The sequence below is a fragment of the Sciurus carolinensis genome, chromosome 16 (genome assembly GCF_902686445.1).
Source record: "Sciurus carolinensis chromosome 16, mSciCar1.2, whole genome shotgun sequence".
NCBI classification, from domain to species: domain Eukaryota; kingdom Metazoa; phylum Chordata; class Mammalia; order Rodentia; family Sciuridae; genus Sciurus; species Sciurus carolinensis.
In genome coordinates this window covers 32,384,650-32,394,506 of record NC_062228.1, presented here as the reverse complement: position 1 = coordinate 32,394,506, position 9,857 = coordinate 32,384,650, and positions in this window count along the sequence as shown.

Sequence of the window (9,857 nt, the reverse complement as noted above, 5' to 3'; positions counted from 1 at the left end):
CCGTCTGCAGGGCTTGACTGGGTGGGCACTCGGGTCAGTAGTGAGTGTGACCCGTGGGTAGTGGAGGTGGTTGGGAGGACACGTGGGTCTAGGGTGCAGAGCATGGTGGCAGGGAGGTCGCCTTACCGTGGCTTGGGAGACTGTCCTGCGGGACACATCCTCACAGAGCCTCAGAGCTGTGAACACTGGCTGTTCTCTTCCTGCGTGGGACAGTGGGCGGGCCGCTCCTCCTTCTGCTGCCTCAGTTTCCTCAGCTGTAAAGCGGGCAATTGTGGCACTTACCGCTTAGAACTTCTGGAGGACAAAATGAGGTTGTGTGTCCCTTTGCTGGGTAGTAAGCTGTAAGCAAACACAATAAAATTTATTTAAGGATGGACTCCCCCAGTACGTGGGTCCTAAGCCCTGCCTCGAAGGGTCAGTGGGTGAGGCCCGGTGGACACGTCAAGGAAGGGCTACGTGGATTGTGGCTATCTGGCAGCCCATGGCCTTTGCAAATGGAACCACCTGAGGACCTGGCGGGGCTATCGATCTACAGCGTGAGGGGCCCATGGGTGCCCTAGTCTATGACCCGGGGACTCCACAGCAGGTTCTGACTCGGGTCCTCCTGACCCTGAACCTGCCGTTGCCGACTGTTCCTTTCAGGCAGTTCCACCCCAACATCGACCTCCTTCTCTTTTCCTCAGACATCGAGGGAGCTTGCTTGAGGAAATGCCAGCCTCTCACCAGGTAGCGTGTGCTCGTGTGTGTGTGTGTGTGTGTGTGTGTGTGTGTGTGTTGTGAGCATGTGCACAGGGCCCAGCTTCAGTCCCTGGGGATGGCAGTCAGTGGCAAAAGGACCCCACCTCCTGGTCCTCCAAGGAGATAAAGGCCAGGTGTCTTCCTCCGAGGGCCCCAGTGGGACTGCGCCCCAGTGGTTTCCGGCCGCACCAGCACCTTGACACGTTCGAGGTGTCTTCCCCCCTCGTGTCTTGGTTTCTCTCTGCCTCGCTTGTGCTCACTTCCTGGGATCACCATCTGTCTCCAAGGAGGGTCTCCTTTAGGAGTTTGACCCAAAATGCCCGTCTGAGTTTCCAGGGTCCCCTCAGCTGAGGGTTCCGCACTGACCCTCCTGTGAGCCATGTGCCGTCGCAGACTCGCTGTCCTGTCAGCTGCCCTCTGAGGAGCCCACACCTCCCGCCCCACCCAATGCTGTGCACATGGAGCAAGGCCGCGTGGGGCTGGGCCGGTTTCTCCAGGGTCGGCTCGACCCGCACAGTGACAGGCGGAGGCCACAACCCCTGTGCCCTCATGGGGGTGGCCGGGGCAAACACTGAAGAAGCCAGCCTTGTCCTGCCTTTGACCTCCTTCCACCTGAGTTCCTGGGGCTTCTAAAAGACTGCGGTGGTTGACAGGAAGTGTGAGCAGGGTCTTCAGTTCCAGGTCGCTGGAGCATCTTCAGCAGGACCATGACTTGTGTCGTTCACATTGTGTTATTTTCTTTCATTAAAAAAAAGAAAGAAAACAAACAAACCTGAGGTGTAAGATACCCTCAGGAAGCGGGGACACACACACATCCTAGCAAATGTCACAAGGAATGTCACCCATGTGGACACCTGTGTCACACCCTGGTCAGAAGGTAGGCTGTTTCTCAGGCCCCAGGGGTTGGAGCTTCTCAAAGCTCCCCTACTGTGCTCTGGGAGAGGAAGGTGGGGATGAGGGTGGATGTGGGCCAGGAGGAGAAAGGCTAGATTCCAGAGGCTTTTTGTTGGTACGGCCAGGAAGCGTTCCTGAGGGATGGGCCAGGATGGGTAAAAGCCAGAGAACGGAGAAGACGGATACGAGATTTTGGCTTCAGGACTGGCTTGGGCTTGCACTCTTGGTAGGAATGTAAATTAGAACAGCTATGGTGGAAAACAGGATGGAGACTCCTCAAAACCATTAAAATCAGAACTACCATATGATCCAGCAATACCACTCCTAGGTGTGTATCCAAAGGAAAGAAAGCAGTGTGCTAAGAGATAGCTGCACTCCCATGCTTATTCACAATCACCAAGATACAGAATCATCCTAAGCGTCTACCTGTGGATGAGTATGGTACATATACACAGTGGAATACTATTCAGCACTAAAAAGGGAAAAAGGAGCTGGGCATGGTGGCATATGCCTGTGATCCCAGCAACTTGGGAGGCAGAGGCAGGAGGAGCCCAAGTTAGAGGCCAACCTCAGCAACTTAGCAAGACACTAAACAACTTAGCGAGACCCTGTGTCAAAATAAAACAATAAAAAGGGCTGGGATCTGGCTCAGAGATAAAGCATCCCTGAGTTCACTCCCTGGTACCAAATAAATAAATAAATAAAGGGGAAAAAGAAATGCTATGCAGCAAGATGGATGAACCTGGAGGTTGCTATGCTAAGTGAAATAAGTCAGGTGTCAAAAGATAGATGTTCCAAGATCTCACTTAGGGGTGGAATCCAAAAAAGTCAAACTCAGAGCAGAATGGTGTTTTCCAGAGGCTGGGTGGCGGGGCACTGGGGCAGTGTTGGTGGCAGGCTATACAGTTTTAGTTTGGCAAGAAGAGTAAATTCAAGAGAGCCAGGTAGGACAAGCTGGCCACGGTGAATACCAAGGTACCCTGTATTCTAAAATTGTGGTGAGCAGATTCTCAGTGTTGTCAGCATGTACCCACAAACGTGCACAACTTATGTGAAGTCATTCTTGCTAAAGAGCTCGAGTTAGCCCTTTGCCTGCTGCACACCATAAATAGGTACAATTGTCCCTGGTCCACAAAAAATGAATGGTAAAAAATGAAAAGGTTTAGTAAACTATGAAAAATAGTTTAGGGGTTCCTAAAACAACAAGACCGAGGGGGATTGTGGGCGAAGGCAGACAGGGCGAGGCGGGGTGGGCAGTGCAGGTGGTTAACGCAGGGGTGCGTAGGACACCCTCGACCTCCTGGCTCCAGAGAGCAGCCCCCAGGAGAGGAGCCACAGGATGGCCACCATCCCTGACAGGCTTAAGGACAAAGAACACAGCCCCAGGCTAGCCTGCGAGCATCAGGGGACAGTGGAAGGAGGATGTTGGGTGGGTGCAGCCTTCCTGTAGGCTGTGTCCCTTGGAAGCCTGGGTCACTGGAAGGAGAGGTGGCGAGTGGGAGGTGACATCTGCTGCTCACCCAGGAACCATCTGCTCACTAATGCAAACAGCCTCGTCTGTCAGGACGGGCGAGGAAAAATGGCTGGGTGGCCCTGCTGCGGAGCCCAGGGAGAGGGGTCCCTGGACCCGTGAGGTAATCCCTCTGATGATGTATGGCCTCGAGGAGGGCGGGGTTAATGATCTTCAGTGGGACCCCGGAGTAAAACACAGTCATTTCATAATACAGGGTGTGATGGATTGAGGCGTGTTAATACCAGGAGTATACATTAGGGGAAATGATCTTGCTGGCATACTAAATGGCAAAATAAAAGCACTTTTAGAAACTTCCATGATTAATTGGTCTGCCCTTTTAGTTCTGTACCATGATAAAGTAAAGCTCACTTCTCCTCGTCACCTCCCGGGCCATCCCTCCCCAGCTCCCGCGCCCTCTGAGGACCCCGGGGAGGCCGGCCAGGGGCCAGAGCCCAGACCCACAGCCTGGGACAGGCTCCTGCATCACTGTCCAGGGGTTCAAGTCCTCATTTGCACCACCCTCGTTGTCTTTCTCAAGAGGGTTTACCAAGCCCCTGGTGCATTAATCCATATAAAACTGCTGATATTCTATGACTCCAGACTCGACAGAAACCACCATTTCATGTGGTTCAAAAATACTATAGGCAGCGTGCGCTGTGGCGCATGCCTGTAATCCCAGCAACTCTGGAAGCTGAGGCAGGAGGATCTTGAGTTCACAGCCAGCCTCAAAAACTTAGCCTTAGAAACTCAGTGAGACCCCACCTCTAAATAAAATATTAAAAAGGGCTGGGGATGTGGCTCAGCGGTTTAGTACCCCTGGGATCAATCCCCAGTATCAAAAAAAAAAAAAAAAAAAAAAAAAAAAAATACTATGGTCAAGACCCTTGGAAAACAGGGACAGAAAGAGTTGAGGAACGTGTGCTCTGTGACTAAGCAGCCTTGTTTGGCTCTCAGCTCCTCTACTTGCTAGCTGCCTAATCTTGGGCAAGGTACAGAACCTCTGTATGCCTGGGTTCCTCGTCTGTAAAATGGGGATGGTAAGAAACCTACCCCATGGGGTGAGAGGGACACAACAATCACTCAATCACACACAGGGTATTTATGATGTGCTGGGCACTGTGCACGCATGTCCAGGGCTGAGCACAGCTCTCGTCCCATAGTGAGTGCTCAGGAGATTATGACTTCTGATGTGATCACTGTATCGATTTCACGTAGCAGACCCAAGAGGTCGCCACCATCAATCTCCCCATTTCACATGCAGGAAAAATTGAGGCATGGGGAGTTAAGTAAATTAAAAGGGAGGTTCAGAATGCAAGGCAGACAGGCTGACCTCCAAGTCTTGAACCAATGGGCTCCCACTCCTCCCTCTATTCCCCAGCCCCGGGCTCTGTCTCCTTGGGAGAAAATGCTGCTTTGGTCCTTTCCAGAGGTGATAACTCCAGAACCAGAGGCAGGCAGAGCCTCCGAGTTTGCACTCTGATACCCCCTCCCTAGATGCTGTTTTAGTTCTTGGGAACCCTGAGGAAGCTGGCTCACCACCCTTGCAGGTCCCCAGGGTGGAGGCAGCCATGACGCTGTGGCCAGAGCGCCAGACCAGGGCCAGGAGTCCACGACCAAAGCTCAGCGATTTCCTTTGCACATCCTGAGACACCGGGCGAGTCACCTGCCCAAGTCTCTCTTGCCCAAGTCGCTCCACCTCCCAGGGATGTGATGAGACACTCAACAACCAGGCCAGAGGAGGCTCTGTGGTCTGTAAAGTCAGGATTAGCTGCCAGGGAGGATTAATTATCTCTGCCTTCCTGCCACCCTCCCTCTGCTGCAGGAGGACAAAGGAAGTTTCTTCCTGAGCGGAGGAGGCCGTGGAGAGAAGCAGCCTGGTGACCAATTCTACCTTCCCAGGCACTCAACCTACCTGGCCAGCATCCACGACGCAGAGAGCTTCACCTGCTGGGGCGCCCATACCAGCTGGCTCCTCAGACTCCTCCCCTGTGACATCTGGAGACTGCATCTTACGCACCTCTTTAGCCTCCTTATTCATCCATCCTGTGCCACACTCCCTGGGGGCTTGGACCACCTGGAACACAGCAAGAATACAACCGGGCTGAGCCTGGTCCTTGGGGAGCTTGGACTTGTCTGGCAGTCAACAGAGGCTGACCATCCACTCAGGACTGACTGAGACAAGATGGAAACAGACTCCGACGTCCTGGAAATATTCGGGGTGTGTGGGGGGAACTCATACTCCTACCAAGGCTGGGCAAATAGTGCCAATGAACGAAGCAGGTCAGATGTGAGGGTGTGGCGTGGGCAGCTGGGCCCTGGAGAGCGCGTTCCTGTTTATAGGAGGTGGTCGCTGCTCAGCAACAGTAATGGCCACCATGTTGGAATGTGAGGCCCGTGGGCTTAGCTTCTGCTTTTCCTAGAGAATGTGGAAATATGGATTTTTTTTCTTTGAAATTTCCTGATTTTAAAACATTAGCAACTAATTTTAAAAAGTTTTAACAGCATTCAGGTCATATGGAATCCACCTGCTGGCCAAATCTGGAGCATGGCCAGCAGTGAGTGAGTTCTTTCCCAGCGTTGTTAGTTGGTTGACTGGGCCCTTAGCTTGGGTAGAGTGCTCTGCATTGAGCATCACACCTTCCCAGAGAAGACCTCATTTGTTGCTCAAGTAGCCAAGGGAATAAGGCTATCACCAGGTGTTCCCTTAGTGACTATGATCCAGGACACAGGCAGATTGCTATACTACAGCTTGATTATTCATTTCCCACTTTTACAAATCTCCTAGGAGCGCCAAAAAAGGAAAGGAGACGAGAAAACCAAAAGCAACCTTGACGCTTTCATCGCTCATGTGCACCAACGAATGAATAAATGATTGAATGAATGAGTACAAGCTGCTGTACCATCTTTGCCTTTGCTGAGAAACCATGAGCCCCTGAAAGTAAGCTCACTGCCTCTAAATTCCACACCTGTGGAGCAGAGAAAGAAAAAAATAAGAAGCCCATCGTCTGAATGTGCTCCCCTTAAAAATATGGAAGATGGGCAGGTTGTACAATCAGACAAATATTCGAAGAGCATCAACTTCTGGTCTAAAATTACATTTAATTATTGCTACATTTTAGACTTTGTAGGAAATAACAGCAGAGAAGTGTGACTTTCAAATTAGCATTTGGAAGTGTCTGTGAGGTAGGTGAAGGCTTTGAGAAACTGTGGGATTTTGAGCCTAAAATTGTATGACATTTATTTGCAACCACAAAATTAGGTTGATCAGTTATTGTTCAAATTCATCTGCTGGCGAGAAGAATGGCTGTTGTGTTCATCCCCCTGCACACAGATTCGCCACCCTCCCCCTATTTTTTTTAAAAAAGGACAGGCACATCACCAGCTCTCTCTCCTCTGTGCCTTGACCTATTGCCGTTGATGAAACTAAACCAGAAATGCAAAATCTGAAGGAAGAGTCATTTCGCCTTGTTATAGGACAACAATAGTGGCGCTTCCTCAGCCCCTTAATTCATTTCTTATAGTTTTTCTTGTCACATCCAGTTGCTTTATAGCTTACTAACTTGCAAGTTATAGTTGTAATTTATGGTCAAAATTGAGTGGTAGCAAATCAAGGAATATTTCCATTGATTACCCTAAATTGTCTAATCTCCTGTATGTTTTTAGAACTTGATTGGGTGGTATTTACTGATTGCCTTCATCTAATTTAAAAATCAATCAATAGCAACAATGAGTGCTGGGGGATAAATTGAGTCTAATGCAGCAAATATCCATCAGCGGTCTACGCACAATCACATCTGTGGGCGGTTTTAATACATAAACCCAAACGGCCTGGAGCCGGGTGTCCAGGGTAGATGCTCTGAAAATTCCCGCTGGCATCTCGGGCCTCTCGTATTGTCTATTTAGGGTGATTGCCCTCTGCTAAAGCAAACATATTTCACTACAATAAAGCTGTAGCCAAGGAGATAAAAAGAGGATCTGATTGCATTTCAAGGCTGGCTAGTCCATCTTCTTCCCCCACACCCTCTGAGGATATTAATGGGAATTAACATAACTCCAGCCTTTTCTTGTTAACCATCTGCACTAACCCAGAGAGAAACGTTCACACACTCACGCCTTAATTCATGCCTTTTGACACTCAAGTCAATCTGTTTTTATTTCCATCCAAAGCTTTCTGGGCATTTGCTGTGGGCCAGTCATGGACCCGGGTTTTTGGATCCGTTATATGTCTAGGGTGACTCTGGGAGAGTATTGGTTTCATTACATAGACGAGCTACTGAGGCATGGTGGATTCCACAGCTGGCCCAGATCGGGTGGGAAGCTGGGTCCTCAGGCTGCCCACCGTAGCCTTGTTCTGAATGTTCTAAGTTGCCCTGGAGAAAGCAAAGGAAACCAAGTCCATGTCCTTTGAAGGGTTATATCCACTGGTAACCAAACCGGCTCTTAGTTCATGGTAAGACAAAGCAGGAGGAAATAGTGTTGCAGTTACCATGGGGATGCCCGTTATGGGCAATAAGGAGGCAAAGAGAATAAATGTCCACTTAGGAACTGAAGAGTTGGAAATATCATATCAGGGTTTTTTTGTTTGTTTGTTTTGTTTTAGCTTTCTAGAGATAACAGGACTCCACTTTAAAAAAAAATTCAGGTTCCCCAGCAAAGGTAGATGGAGTAAAATCTTCACATGTATTTATTTGTACTGATAGGCAACATGGTTGAGTCCTCACCCGTTTTGGACCTTGGTCTGGTAATTGGTTCTGGCTTCCCTTGCCTTCCCTTCAACCTGGAGGAAGATTTTGAAGGTCGGCATGCTGAACCTGTTCTTCATGTGGTGAGCACATTTATCCCTGACCCTGGACTCAGGAGGAAACGCCTCCAATGCTGTAGTCAACCTTGCAGGAGTGGTAAAGGGGACATTTAGGAAGACTCTAAATTGCCCATTCCTTAAGTAAGAAATACCTCCTGGCATCACTAAATAGTCACATCCAGCTGGTAACCGAACCTGCGCTCAATTCACCATAAGACATGATAAGACAAAGCAAAATCTGGAATGTGGTCAGATGCTAACACTGGGTTGCAAACCTCAGCAGGGCTGTGGACCCTTCTTACCTTGTTCCCTGAGATGCTCAAGCCATCTTTCTGAACATGAGAGTTGCTAAGCTTTTTTCTTCACTGCAGGGATCCGTTCTATAGACTCAGGGACAGCTGACCATTCTTTTCCTGGAACCTCAGTGACCTGGGTTGAGCACCTGAAGTTCGTTCTTTTCCTCATACATTCCCCACGCTGCATCCTTCTGCGTGGGAGGTCCCCTTGGCTGAGGCTACTGACGGTTGCAATATCTCTTCTCCTCCTTCTTCTTCCATGGTAAGGAAATCTTTATATCTTAATAATGAGATGCAACTAAGATGCTTTTATGATAGAATGACACTTTATGTCTGTAGTCTTCTTCACCCAAACCCATGACCCTAGTCTAATCATGGGAAAAATATCAAATTCTGAGGGACATTCTGCAAGACACCTGATTCAGTATTCCTCAAACTTGTTGAAGCCATCAAAAATGCAGACAGTCTGAGAAACTATCAGTCAAGAGCTGAAGGAGATGTGACCGCTAAATGGGAAGAGGTTTAGTGAAATCCTGGAACAGAAAAAAGGGTGTAAGTTTCAAAACTAAGCAAATCTCTCGTTTTTTAAATTTATTTTTTATTAATTTTTAAATTTGTTCTAATTAGTTGTACATGATAGTAGAATGCATTTATACCCTTTGATAGATCATACATAAATGGAGTGTAATTTCTCATTTTTCTGACTGTACATATTGTAGGATCACATCTCATAAAGTAGGGACTTTAAATAATAATTTATCAATACTGGTTCATTAATTTCAAGAAATTAACCACACTAATGTAAGATGTTAATAATAGGGGAAACTGGATCGTGGGTACCATATCTCTCTGTACTAGTATTACATTTATTTTCTTCAACTATACTGTTTAAAAATATATATTTAAGAAAAAAAAGAGTCAGCATGCACCCTTCCTCCCAATCTCTTCTGCCGTTTCCTCCACGTTACTTCCTGGAACGGAGGATCCGCTGGCTGCCATCTTGGAACATGGAGACAAATGGCCTGCACGACCCTAAAGATTGGGGAGAAGTGAGCTGGAAGGAAATTGGGTCCCTGAGGACTTTGTGCAGCTAAGCAGCCACACCAGGCCTGGTTGGCCGACTTTCCGGCTTTTATGTAAAAGAGAGATAAAGTTTGATCTCGATGAAGTCTTGTTATTTTAGGTCTTTGTTTCTCACAGTCAAATCCAGTCCTCACGGACACTGCCCTTGGCTTGTTTTTCTTCAGGACACAGGTTCCTAGGGTGGAGGTCCAGGCTGCTGTGGGGAGACAGGGGTTCAGGGCGCCACCCCCTTGCCTCTTCCTGCCTGAGTGGCCACTGAGGCCCTTCTGTGTGAAGTGCAGTGTGGACGCCCCTGCTCTGTGGAAGTGGTGGTATGGCTCTTCAGTTCTGTGGGACTCCGTAGAGCACAGAGACTTTCCCTTTCACGGATGCACAGAATCAGACCTGAGGTTGCTCACTCGGCTGGGGAAACCCACGCCTGAAGAGAGGAACAGTTCTTGCCTCTGGTATTATTGCCTGAAAATATTCCTGAAAATCTTAGGGGCTCCACAGAGATGAGGGCTGTTGAAAGGGCGTTTGATCAGAGAGGTGT